Genomic DNA, 14,584 nt, shown 5'->3' with positions numbered 1-14,584 from the left:
TTAGGATTAAATCTAGTAATAATTAGGGGGTGAGCAATGTACACCGCTGCAACCGACCAGAGCCGAGAAACCACACTGCACTTGAGGTCAAACGGTTGGAGCCAAGGCCAGCGATCGGAGGGCATGGGTCTTTCCGATGCTTGTGTGGTGATGCAATTGTAATTGACTTCCAGTAATAATATTTTAATATACTTAATTTACATTTTTACCCCTAAAACTAAGTGAAAGAGCCCGTTTCGATCACTGGGCTTAAAAAAAAAAAAAAAAAAAAAAAAAAAGTGTAAAACGATGTTGTAGATGGCTTGGGTTACAAAATTGAGTAGCCATATAAATTCTTCTTTTCCAAACGCTTAATTCAGAACTCTCTCTCACTTGAAGCTGCTGCTCACTCCAAGTGAGTCATTCCTCTGCTAGTCTGCCGCAACACCGTTGGTAAGTTTCAATGTTTGTTTCATAGTCCACAAGTACTGAAACTTTTTTTCCCCTCAAAATCTCATGGTCGACAAGTACTGAAACTTTTTTTTTTTTTCCAACAAAGAGATTTTGAGGGAGACTGAGAGAGTTCTCACTCTTCAATCATTTATCGGGACTCTTCAATCATTTATGGGAAAAATGTAATTACCATTCAATAACTACTGATTCCAAATATTGCATAGTATATTTTTAGATTTTTTGTATTTTTATTTTTATGTTTTTTGACTTGGGGATTTTGAGCTACTAAGTTAGTAGAGGCTGTAGAGTACTACAACTACTGTGGGACTGCCGTACTACTTATTAGACATTGGCTTTTGTTTATTTGTTGTAGGATAAATTCATTTTAAAGCATTTCTTTGTCAAAAAATTTCTTTGTTTGCCTTTTACATTCAAATCAACATAAATTTCACCTGCATTACATTTTTTTTTTTTTTTTGGGGTTCTGCCTCTCTATTGAGTTGAAAAATAATAAACCGATTAAACCAACCACTAAGAACTGCTACTCTATAAGTCAGAAAACTGATCCTAGGCGGTGTGCATCAGTTCCAATTATGAGAAAACCAATCCCTATCGGTTTGGTGATAAATTTGGGATAAAACCGAGCTGACTGAACCACGCACACCCCTAGTAATTATCATATTTGTATAGAACTAGTAGTAAAACGTTTATCATCAAGAAAAGTAGCACTATTAATCACGTTGAATGCAAAGCAATCTCAGCTTAGTTAAATACTGCTTTGCTCATAATCTATAAAGTTGCTTTTGAGAAGTGTGATCATTTTATTGAATTGGTTTCTACTAATGATTATTCAAACACGTGGTTTGTTAGGCCTACATCAAGAAAAGTAGCACTATTAATCACGTTGAATGCAAACAATCTTAGCTTAGTTAAATACTGCTTTGTTCATAATCTATAAAGCTGCTCTTGAGAAGTGTGATCATTTTATTGAATTGGTTTCTACTAATGATTATTCAAACACTTGGTTTGTTAGGCCTAATTGGTATGAGAAATTTTGTTTTTATTTTCAAAACAGTATAAAAACAATTTTTTAAAAATTGAACTTGAAACTAGTTTTCAGATAATAATTTTTATATTTTATGTGTTTGGCTCCAATTTTTTAGAACAATTTTCAAAATATTGAAAACAAAAAATAAGGGTATGTTTGGTAATTGGTCTTTCCTCCTTATTTATTTTTTCCGAAAACAATTTTTTATTTTTGAAACTAAAAAACTTGTTTGACAACCTAAAATAGACAAAAAACAAAAATCATTCTCAAAATTCAATTTGTGAAGAAAACTGAAAACATGCAAAAGGCAGTTTTCAGTTTCTTATTTTCAATAGTCAATGAAAACACACATTTAATTTAATGAATCTGTCTCATTTAATGAGTTAGTATTAGAGTTCAAATCTTAGTAACAACATATTTTAGTATTTTTTTTTTTTTCAAAAAACTATCTTTTTAATTTCAATTAACCAAACATGTTTTTTATTTTAGTATTTTCTATTTTTTTTTTCATTATATTCCCAAAAACAAGTTTTTGAAAATAGAAAACAAAAACTATTACCAAACATAACCTAATTGTTTGGGAGACCATTTCTATTTTTGAGATTTTAAAAAAATATGTTTACAAAAAGTAATGTAAGAATTTGTAGATTACTTTTTGTGTGTGTGTGTGTGTGTGTGGATAATGATAAGGGAATAGAGCTCATCATGTACTTTAAAAAAAATAATAATAATAATGATAAGTTTTAAATTTGAAAGGTGGAAATTCTTTTTGTAATAAAGATAAACTCCTTAATTTAAGAGATAAAAGAGTTTGGACAAATATTTGAGGTTCACTATTTTCAAAACAAGTAATACAACCATCTAAATTGAGTCGGACTATAAACGCAAGCATTATGTTTTAGCAAAGCAGAAAATTTTAGTAAACATAATTGAAGGTTATCTAATTTTCTTTTATTTGATCTTCCCCTTTGTAGATATAATTTGATATCACTATATAAGACTGTTGTCAATCACCTCTACTAAACCCGTAAAAGTTGAAAGTCGAAGTTTGTGGAGTGAGAAATTTATTTATTTATTTATTTTTGGGGCATATGGGTATGGCTAATCTCCTCCCCCCATCTTTTCCAAACTTGGGACTAAACCTATTAATAATCACATTTGTATAGAATTGGTAGTAAAACGTTTTAACATCAAGAAAAGTAGCACTATTAATCATGTTGAATGCAAAGCAATCTTAGCTTAGTTTAATATTGCTTTGCTCATAATCTATAAAGCTGATCTTAAGAAGTGTGATCATTTTATTGAATTGGTTTCTACTAATGATTATTCAAACACTTGGTTTGTTAGGGCTTGATTGGTAGGAGGATTTTTGCTTTTATTTTCAAAATAGTATAAAAACAATTTTCAAAAAATTGAACTTGAAAACTAGGTTTTAGATAATAATTTTTATATTTTACATGTTTGGCTCCAAAACAAAAAAATAATTGTTTGGGAGACCATTTCTATTTTTGAGATTTAATATATATATATATATATATATATATATATTTACAAAAATTAATGTGTAGAATCTGTAGATTACTCTTTTTTGTGGATAATGATAAATGAATAGAGTTTATCATGTACTTTTTTTTTTTAATGATAAGTTTTAAATTTGAAGGGTGGGAATTTTTTTTTTGTGATAAAGATACACTCCTTAATTTAAGAGATAAAAGAGTTTAGACAAATATGTGGGGTTCACTATTTTCAAAACAAGTAATACAATAATCTGAATTGAGACAGACTATAAACGCAAGCATTACATTTTAGCAAAGCAGAAAATTTTAGTAAACATAATTGAAGGTTATCTAATTTTCTTTTATTTGATCTTCACGTGTAGATATAATTCAATATCATTGTGTAAGACTATTGTCAATCACTTCTATTAACCCGTAAAAGTTGAAAGTAGAAGTTTTGTGGAGTGAGAATATTTTGGGGGCATATGGGTATGGCTGATCTCCTCCCCCCATCTTTTCCAAACTCGGGATTAAATCTGGTAATAATCACATTTGTATAGTGTTGGTAGTAAAACGTTTTAACATCAAGAAAAGTAGCACTATTAATCACGTTGAATGCAAAACAATCTCAGCTTAGTTTAATACTGCTCTGCTCATAATCTATAAAATTGCTCTTGAGAAGTGATTATTTTATTGAATTGGTTTCTACTAATGACAATTCAAACACTTGGTTTGTTAGGGCCTGATTGGTAGGAGAATTTTTATTTTTATTTTCAAAATAGTATAAAAAATTTTTTCAAAAAATTGAACTTAAAATTAGTTTTCAGATAATAATTTTTTATATATTACGTGTTTGGCTCCAAAAAAAAAAAAAAAAAATTTGTTTAATAGACCATTTCTATTTTTAAGATTTAAAAAAAATATATATTTACAAAAAGTAACACATAGAATTTATAGATTACTTTTTTTTTTTTTAAAAAAAAAAAAAAAAAAATTTGTTTAATAGACCATTTCTATTTTTAAGATTTAAAAAAAATATATATTTACAAAAAGTAACACATAGAATTTATAGATTACTTTTTTTTTTTTTTTTGCGGAATAATGATAAGGGAATAGAGTTCATCATGTACCTTATTTTTTTTATTTTTTATTTTATAATGATAAGTTTTAAATTTGAAGGGTGGGAATTCTTTTTGTGATAAAGATAAACTCCTTAATTTAAGAGATAAAAGAGTTTGGACATATATGTGGGGTCCATTTTTTTTAAAAACATGTAATAAATGCAAGCATTATGTTTCAACAAAGCAGAAAATTTAGTAAACATAAAGGTTATCTAAATTTCTTTTATTTGATCTTCCTTTATGTAGATATAATTCAATATTACTGTGTAAGACTGTTGTCAATCACCTCTACTAAACTTGTAAAAGTTGAAAGTTAAAGTTTTGTGGAGTGAGAGCATTTTTTTTTGGGGGGCATATGGGTATGGCTGATTCCCCCCCACCCCCAAAAGAAAAGGTAATTTGGTATGGATGGCATTAGGCTTAGCTCGACTCCTCTAATGAAGCTCATGCGGTTTCTTAGTAGATAGAAGAGTTATTATGGTCACCCTCAAGTAAAGTAGTCCATAATCATGGTTAGTTAATAATATAAATAGAGTTATAAAACATTTTAAGCAAGTCAAATCTTAAAACATACCCACAACCACAATAATGAATTTGGAATTGTGAATATTATTATTGAAATTTGGAACACTTTCAATAAAGCTTGATGTAAGAAGGAATTGAAGGATTGAAAATTTATGGTTACAAGGAGAAATGAGAGAATGAAAGAATAGAGCTTACAAGACATGTAAGTAGGAAATACTGTGATATCTTTTCTTTTCTTTTTTTTTTTTTTTTGGAAAAATGCACTTCTTATAAAATTTTATTTCTTGGAATTTCCTCTTTACTTTCTATTGATTGTCTCGTTGATTCTTTTGATCTTTATTGTCATCATTGTCTTTAATGGTCATGCGAGCCATTATTGACTTTTTGAATAACTTTTAAAGCTGAATGAAGATGTTTCTCAACCTAAAAAAAAAAAAAAAAAGTTGAATGTAGATAGAGAAATGCACTTCTTTTATTAAAATTTATTTTTTATTATTTATTTTTTTGAAGAAAACAAATGTCATAGAAAGAGAAAGTTCCAAACTCTTTTTTTTTTTTAGGTAAACACGTGTCACCATGTGTGACCTAATTCGGACCCCAAAAAAAAAAAAAAGTGCCAAACTTCAAGCCGTAACCCCGCAATTCAGTTACCAACATATATGTATAAATATCCCAACGTACACACCAAGAAGAGCTGTAGACACAGACAGAGTGAGAGAGAGAGAGAGAGAGGGAGGAGATGGGCAAGGCCTCTCTCTCTCTGAGACTGACCTTCCTTCTCTCTCTCTCTCTCACAGCTTCATCATTTCCATTCTTTCACAAGCCATCTTCCCCTTCAACTTCCACACCCAAAGCCACTCCTTCAGACTTGCTCTCAGTCCTTGGACCCAAATCCCAGTCCTCCAAAATCAAACCCCTCGTTGCCCACGACCTCAACTCCTGTCTCAAATTCCTCGTTCCCTTCACTCCTACAAGTCCCAAACTACGGTCCAGAAAGTGTTTGACAACTTACATGCTACCCACCAGTAGAACTTACTGACGTGACCACGTGCAAGCTCCGAATCCACGGACTCCTTCTTTCTTGGATTCTTCAATCAGCTACAAACACCCCCGCTTGATTATCTTTAAGCTTCAATGGTAGCAACCAAGTTGATTATCTAGATGTAGATAATATCTCCAACTTGAAAACCCTAAGCTTTGTGTAAAGGAAAACTCCTCAAAGATCTCACAAGAGATTTACACAAAACAGNCTACGGTCCAGAAAGTGTTTGACAACTAAAAAAGATTTGGGTTTGGCAAAAATTGGTGCATCGGATCGAAGAGAGGTAGATGAGCTCATTTGGTGGCCCCAGAGCCGGTTCTCGAGCTTGCTCGCCTTGCTGTTGATTCTGGTGGTGACCCTGCTGCTATTCAACGAGCTCTTGATCCCACTATGATTGCTGTGAGTTCTTTTTCATGGGTTCTGTTTGTAGCTTTGAATTTGACTCTGCTTGGTAATGTGGATATTGTTTTATAAAGTTTTTGGCTTATTCTCAATTGGGTCAGTGTCAAATGTATAAATTTGTGTATGTGTGTATGATGGTAATCTAAGAAACTGGTAAAGGAATTTTTTTTTAAGTCATTTTCTTTTTGTTCGTCTTGGTTATTGCTAAAATTGAAAGAATCTGTAGAAGATTGATGAGTAAACCTTAATTCCTTTAGATTTAATAGGTTCCTGATGTTGAAAGATCAAAAGAGAACCGATGTGAGTTGACCAGAACACCGTATGGGAGACGCTTCATAAGTGAGGTTTGTATTGCAGTAATAATATTTCAATTGCTTTACAGGATCATAGGCACAAAAAATGTCCCCTAATTTTTCAATTAATCTGGAATTTTTTTTTTAATTAAATGGCAGGAGTTGAATTTGTATCTTCAATTTTTATTTGAAGTTATTGCTGCCCGGGGTCCTACCATTGGGCTGACCATATCCCTAAACCGCTACGATTTCTTTCACGGCCACCTCTTTCTTGCCGTAGACACAGGACGACTTGGTATATTGTAAGTTGTCATTGTTTTTATCACGCCATTCTTTTACAACTTTAGTGCCAAAAATGGTTGAGCTTAAATAAGATGTAATTTTGGTATAAACAAACTTCATAAATGATGATACACCTTATAACATCAGAACTTTATGTTTGTCAGGTTTCATGCCAAAGAATACCCAGCATATGATAAAGAAGTGTTTCCATACAATATGGGTTTTTGTCAAAAAGGTTAGAGTTGCTGGATAACACATTTATCAATGTTCTTATTAGAGTCTCATTACATGGATCATTTTTGAATCTGCTACTTTATTATATTGGCTCAGTATAAAATGTTAGAATCATTAAATTTTCTCTCTTGCAAAGGGAGATTTAAAAATACAATTTTAAAACAAAGCTATCATAGTTCTTCCGTTGGTACTTTTTATGAACATTTCTTCAAATGTTAAAACAATTACAATCAGTCAAATCAATTTGTACTTTTGTAGACCATGTCACTAGCAAAAGATGAATAATTGCTAATCTTTTAATATTTAAACTAAAACATAAGACTTTGGAAATTACTGCCTTTTTGTGAGGTTGTGCTAATATCAGTGTAATCTTTCAGGTTCTAATGTGAAATATGATGACTCAATGAACTTGCGAAATATTCTATGGCTGGCTCCATTGCCAAGCAATTCCACTAAAGCTTGGGTCGCACCAGGTACATTTCCCAACTTAACCAAAGCTGAAAAAAGTTTGTCATGTCTGCATTTGATCAACAAATGCATTTCCAGTCCTTGATAACCACAACTTTTGTAGCTTATAAACATAAAAACTTTATCATGTATTTTTCCAATTGTTTGAAGTAACACCGAGAGGGATCCAAGCCCCAAGAAGCCAAAACTATGCTAGTAAAACAGTGTCCAGATTATGAACTTTTCCAATGCTTATTAGCAAGATGCTTATGTGCATAGAAATGTTCATTCTCTGTTACTCTGGTAGTTATGTGCATTTCATAGATTATTTTGGTCCAAAATCATTGAATAGTTGACTTGGTTCTTTATGCTGCACTGCCATATGTAATATTTTTGTTTCAGCCTCATTTTTTAAATGTCCTTATGGATTATATAAATAGGTATCTTTGAGTTTATATGCATACATTTTTTTATTATTCCTGGAGGTGGGGGTCAGGAAGATGTAACCACAGTTTCTTAGATTTCAAAGGAAGCATGATCTCCTTTTCTGTGTTCCATGGAACTCAAGTGAATTCAAAGATCATTGCTTTTGTCACCAAAGATAGTTAATTTGGCTTTGGTATTGATTTTACAGGTGTCCTGGTAGTGCTGGATGCCCGCCCAGAAGGTATCATATATAGAGATCTCATTCCTGAATATGTAAATTTTGCAAGGACCATATATGAAGGTTTGAGTTTCTGCTCATCTTTTCTATACCACAATGGTTTTGAAAATTTAGACATTTTAACTATATTTGTTGATTAAGTTCGGTTTGGAAGGAATAAATGAACGCAAGTTTGGTTGATGTTTGCCAGATGATCTTGGAGATGTTGCAGTTGATGTGAACTACTTGGATGTAGGAGCTGCAATTCCAGATTATCAAATTTTCATTTGCTGATGCTCTTCTCAAGGTATACAGCGCTTGGTTTGCCTTGGCATGATTTTATGCAAAACCACCAACCGCCTTGTGATCCACCATGTGTAAAGTGTAAACTTAACCCCCCCCCCCCCCCCCCTCTTTTTTTTTTTTTTAATAAAATCTGTGAACTTACCAATTAAAAGAAAGGACCATAAAATCTCTGAACTTTCTCTCAACATTGGGATGCCTTGTTTTTTCTGTACTTATTGTCTGGTCTTTGGCAATTCATGCAAACAAAAGAAACTGTGATTCAAAGTATGGCTGTACTAAATCCCCCACCCCCTCTCCAAATTCAGTATTGTGGGAACGGATGGCACAGGTGTCAGAATTGGACACGTATCTCTTCAATTAATTGTCATTTGTCACTAGAAGTCTAGAACAACATTTCATTCACTTTTAGTTACTATTTACTTATTTTAAATACTGATTTATGTTATATATTCAACTTCATATATATATATGACAGCTTTCTTTTGGAAGTTATAAAGTTTCTTTTCAAACAATCATAATTTACCCTCGTGTTTTTTCCTTTTTCTTAACATCCTTTTAAACTTTTAGGTAAGTAATATTTTGATGGGTTGTCTTAAACTGAAGATCACACTCTATTCTCAGCACCCAGCAGTCTCAGCACAAACCATCTTCTCAGTCAATGAATCTTTGGTGTGGATACACCATTTTATCACATTTTTGTTTAGAACTCTTTGATGTGCTTGAAATTAAAAGTCATGTAAGGGTAGACCCATCTAAATCTTATTGCTGCGCCTATTCATAACTTGTCACATCCTTAAGTTCTGGAAGTAGCAAAATTGTTCTTAGCTGACACAAACTTGTCCCCCATCTCCTCTTCATTAATTTCTTAGTTAGATGAAAGGTGAAAGTGGTATGGTTAACTAACGTATGCAAAAGTTCTCTCAAAAAAAAAAAAAAAAAACCTATGCAAAAGTTAGATATATTTTAATTCGCAAGAATAATTGAATTCAATGCAACAATGTGTTTAAATCTTTGAATTTAATTTGGAAACCTCAAGTATAATACTTGAGGTTAAGGAAATATATCCCAACACAATCGATTAGAATGCTTTTAATATATACATAATGTAAGGACTAAGAGTTTTGTAGTTTTTTTTTTTTTTTTTTTTAAATTTTTTTTAACCTATGGCGTCCACTCCTGATGATAGTTTTTTATCATCAGACTAAAACACCAATCAAATTTTTGTTGTAGGCGGGAATTGAACTCCAGATCTCTTATACAACCATCAGAGATTTTACCAGTTGAGCTAACTGGAACCCACAAGAGTTTTGTAGTTCAACTAACATATTCTAGTATTGTTGATAAAAATGTCCAGGCCCTCCAGGATACAAAACTCCTCCTCTCCTGCATTGTTGTTGTTAAATTATTAAGAGAGGAAAATAAAAAGAAATAGTTGAAGAAAAATAAAAGAAAATAGTTTTTTAATTGACCTATTTATTAATTGTGTTGAAGTGTATTATCTTACTTTGATACGAACCTATTTACATTGAACATTAATTGTAAAAATTCTTGTCGTATTCGTGTCATGTTTGTAGGTCATATTAAACATTGTCACTTCTTAATTTGCAATGCTCATTCAAAACACAATATTTTTAAAACTTTAGAAGTTTTAAAAATGTTATTATATATTTTTTTGATAATCAAAAATCTTATTATATATAAGAAAGCAATGATTCAACTTTTTATTAGACTATTTAATTCCTATCCTATTACCAACATACACAATATCATTAGTTGTTGGGTATTTATTTTTAGGAGAAATGATATGTCCACAACATTTTCATAATATTTTTACAACAAATTCTAAGTGGCAGGTTGTTACAGGTTATTATTGTTGAGGCAAAAAAGTAATCTTACTGTTAGGTTCAATTTGAACTAATAATAACTAATCACCTGTGATTTGTTATGAAAATGTTATAAAAATGTTGTGGAGGTAGCATATCTCTTATTTTTAGGCCAAAACTTAGGTAATACTTAATATTATCCCTTAAGTTTTCTTTTTAAGATTCAATCATGTGACTTTACTTAATAAAGTCACATAATTAAATATTAAAAATAGAACCTAATGAATAGCAGCTAACTACTACTCTAAATAAGTTTTGTTCTTATTTATTTATTTTTTTTTATAATGGAAAGGGCTATTCTCAAACTTTCCATTCCATTCACGTCTTTCAACTTCACGTCTTCACCTTTCTAACTTGGTTCAGGTGTCTCTGAAAAATGTTGGGCCTCTCTCTTTCCTTGTCCACTTCCCTACACCATTCCCTACAACACGGGCCCTACATTGATATTTATGTACAAAACGATACTTTTTTTTTTATTTTTTTTATTCAAGATAGAAATTTTATCATAGTCTAATCATATGTATAAATATATTTTTATATAAGTCTATTTTAACTTAATCTAAGTGTATATGTATGCGATTATGTGAAGTTGTTTCCTAAAAACTTAAATCTCAGCCATTGTCCTTCCTTCCCTTACACCTTACAAGTACTTATACTTATGGAGTGATTACCGCACCAATGATATGTGATGGTATATTTTTTTTATTGAAACCAAAAAGGACAGCGAAATTATTCAAAATTTTTTTTTATATCTTTTTCACAAGTAATAATGGGAGTATTTATTTTTTAATAGAATTTACAATTCAGCCAATGTGATTTTGTGTTATCAAATTTTAATTCACATACTTTTTATTATTACATTTGAATTCATCAAAATTTTAGATTAAAATAATATCGTTAATTTTTTTTTTTTATCACATATGACAAATTAGTCTCACAAATATTTTAATAGCTGAACTTTACCAATTTAAGTTTGGATTAAATTGTGATGGAACTAAAGCACATGCAGGTAATTTGTAATTTCTATTTTTCATTATGTAATGATAATGGCCTTATATTTTGTGTTATTATATTTAATTTAATGTTTTTTTCTTTCACACCCAAAAAGGAACGAGATTTTTTTTTTCCTTTATAGAGAAGAACAAGATGAGAATACAACTTTCTTTCAAATTTCTTTTTTCGTAATGTGGGGTAAAAAACAATCACTATGAAGATAGTGATAACGAAGATAACTTACACAATTAATTTATAAAAAGGGGCAAGAATCTCATAATGGGAGATCTAAACAACAGATTATAAAATAATAAGAAATAAAAAGACTTTTATTGATGTAGGAATATCTTTCTCGAGGTACAAGGAATAGGATTGAAAGCTAAAAATTCTTAGACCTATATGCTATTACAACTTTCTCTCCCTTGTTCTTCTCTAAGTCTTTTCTCTCAATTTTTCTAAATCCCCACCTTTCTAGACAATTTTCACTTCCTTTCTTCCTAGCTGTCCTGTTCCCATTTGATTTGGGGGATACTTAACCCATCACCCCTTGGTTCTGCCATTCTTTCATCATGAAATAGGACTTTGGGAGTGTTGTCACTATTCAAGCCAGTCAATTAACATTGAATGTGGAAAATATTAGGTGAAACATCTCATTAATATGGAGATGACTGCCCTAATGGTTCTTATCTCTTCATGGTGTTTACAATGTATGAGCAACAATACAATTGGAGCAACCTTCAAAAACGTGGCTAGGGTTTTGTTTATATACCTAGGGTAAAAACATAAAACCCAAAACGTTTAATGAAGTAGGGCTGAGTTGGAAATTCTGCAAAAAATTCAACCTGTGCGATTTTCGATCGATCGAGTCTATTCTTCGATCGATCGAGCCAGGCCGAAAGTCCCAAGTACTTCTGCAGCCACTCGATTCCAACTTTACAATAATAAACCAACTTTGAGCAAGCCTAGACAAGACTAAATACATTGTTTTGATAATGGTTTGCCAACATTACAAATTAGAGTTCTAAATACATAAAATCCTAAGACCTTAGAACCTAACATTGTTCAACTTTCTTCATTTTTCTAATGGCTGCCTTAGCCACTCTAGCATACTCTTTGCTTTTCTCAAGAAGAGAATTATAAGATTCTTGCAATTCCTTGGTTCCTTCATCTTCATCATCCGATTCTTTCCCAATTCCCATAGACTTTACTTCAGTGTGCTCACCAAGTTCTTCCACTAGAAGGCTCAAATCTTCCAATGAATCCACGGGTGCAATGGTCATAAATGTAGAGTAATTTCCTTCTTCGTCACACCTTTCTTCCGAATCAGAATTTGAACCATCTGAGTCACTAAGGGTAGTTGCAAAGACTTTACCCTTTGCTTTCAAATATGTGCAGCATTCTTTCTTCACATGTCCATGCTCTTTGCACTCAAAGCACATGACCATTTCAAATGGTGAGGAATCTCTTGAATCCTTCTTCTTGAAGTCTTTCTTGTCCTTTTTTAACTTTGAAAATTTGCCCTTCTCAAAAGACTTTCCATCTCTCTAAAACTTTAGGAACTTACGAAAGTTCTTGGCCAGGTACGCCACATCCCTTTCAACCTTATCCTCATCCGAGGAGCTTTGAGCTTCCAATCTCTCATTGACTGTCTTGATAGCAAGATATTTGCTCTTCCTTTGAGATGGTAGAGATAGCTCATAGGTTTCAATAGAACTGATGAGTTCTTGAATTTTAATCTCATCAAGGTCTTTGCTCTCTTCGATGGCAGTGACCTTTGCACGAAAACTCTCCGACAATGAACATAAAATCTTCCTCACAATCTTGGAGTTCTCCGTCTTTTCTCCAAAGTTGAATTTCCCAATCACCACTTCATTTAGGTTCCCATAAAATGAGTCAAATGACTCGTCTTCACTCATCTTCATCTCCTTGAAGCGTGTTGTAAGCATTTGCAACTTAGTGTCCTTCACCTTTTTAGTGCCTTCATAGGTCGTCTCCAAGATTTGCCATGCCTCCTTGGCAATTGTGACATGAGAGATCCTGTGAAATTCATCAGGGGAAACTTCACATAAAATAGCATCTAAAGCCTTGCTATTAGCATTAGCTACTGCAAAAGCTACCTTATCCCATGTGGATTTGGCAGCGTCTGGCCTAGTTCATCCTATCTCGACAATGTCTTAAACACTATCATCAATAGAACATAGAAATGCCCTCATACAAACTTTCCAAAAAGCATAATTGCTCCCATCAAAGTATAAAGGAGCATTAAGCTATTGGTATCGGTCCATCTCAAATAAGATCTAGGTAACGAAACCACAGCAAGTGTACCCGCTTTGATACCAATTGAAAGCTCGAACTTGTGTGAAAACACAAGAGCTGTTTAGACCCCCAAATTAAAATTATGGCTCGATTGATTTTACTCTAACTTAAATTAAGTGCATGCGAGTGGATAAACAATATAACGACTCTAAGCCATATTCATCAAATCACAGTGGTAAAATGAAAGCTAAAAGAGTAAGAAAGAGGAATGCAAACACAAGATAATACGCCGTTGTGTTATTGAAGAGGAAACCAAAGAATTCGGCGAAAAACCTCTCTGCCGCCCTCCAAGCGGTAAATTGATCCACTAGAGTATAAGTTGAAGTATACGAATAACAAAAGACCCTCCAGGCCTAGTTTAACCCATGTACTCGAACCCTCCAAGCTCCTGCTACCAACTGACTTAACGAAGCCTTGTCTTCTCTAGCTCTCTGGATGAAGCATTGATAATTGAAGGTTGTAAAGACCAAAAAGATGAAGAATTTCCAATATATGAAGAAGAAGAAGAAATGTGTGATAGTGTATTGATAATTGAAGACAATAGAGGAAGGGAATGCATTCAAGAACCCGTATATAATCAATACGTGGAAGAAGAAGTAGATGCTCATATAGATATATCTTGAAAAAAATAGGTTAAAAGAATTGAGTATGCGGCATAAGCGCAAGGTTAGTGTCAATGAAAGTGTGGGATCCATTAAGTGTAAAGACCTCTGGAGACTAGGCACAAAGCGCAAGCACATGCTTATTTTATGTAAAGCGCACATTCTTTAAAACAATGAAGTAAATTCGAAAACAATTATCAATAGGTAACATGACAATCAAGTGATCAACTAATCATATAAAATTTAAACATGACATTTTATATAATTCTCTTGTGCTTTAAAAACATACAAACTTATACAAACTTATGATATTTGATAGCCATAATCAAAATGTACTGCATGGTTGAATCATATATGCCCAAAAGGCAAACAACAAAAAGCACTAGAATAGCAAGCAGTGACTTCTATGAATATAACATAAGCAATGCAATTCAATGCAATCCTAAACCCTAAACCCTAATACACCCAAAGGGCAAATAACAAAAAGCACTAGAATGGTAAATGGTGACTTTTATGAAT

The 14,584-nt window shown here is 32.2% G+C and overlaps 1 pseudogene; it reads left to right on the top strand.

The window, feature by feature from the left end:
• The first annotated feature begins 36 nt into the window (after positions 1–36).
• Positions 37–8,538, top strand: LOC136061249 (uncharacterized; annotated as a pseudogene).
• Positions 8,539–14,584: the final 6,046 nt, after the last annotated feature.

Source organism: Quercus suber, unplaced genomic scaffold, assembly GCF_002906115.3.
Source record: "Quercus suber isolate HL8 unplaced genomic scaffold, Cork oak 2.0 scaffold_51, whole genome shotgun sequence".
NCBI classification, from domain to species: Eukaryota; Viridiplantae; Streptophyta; class Magnoliopsida; order Fagales; family Fagaceae; genus Quercus; species Quercus suber.
Note: the sequence above shows the minus strand (reverse complement) of the source record. Positions and strands in the feature narration are given on the sequence as shown.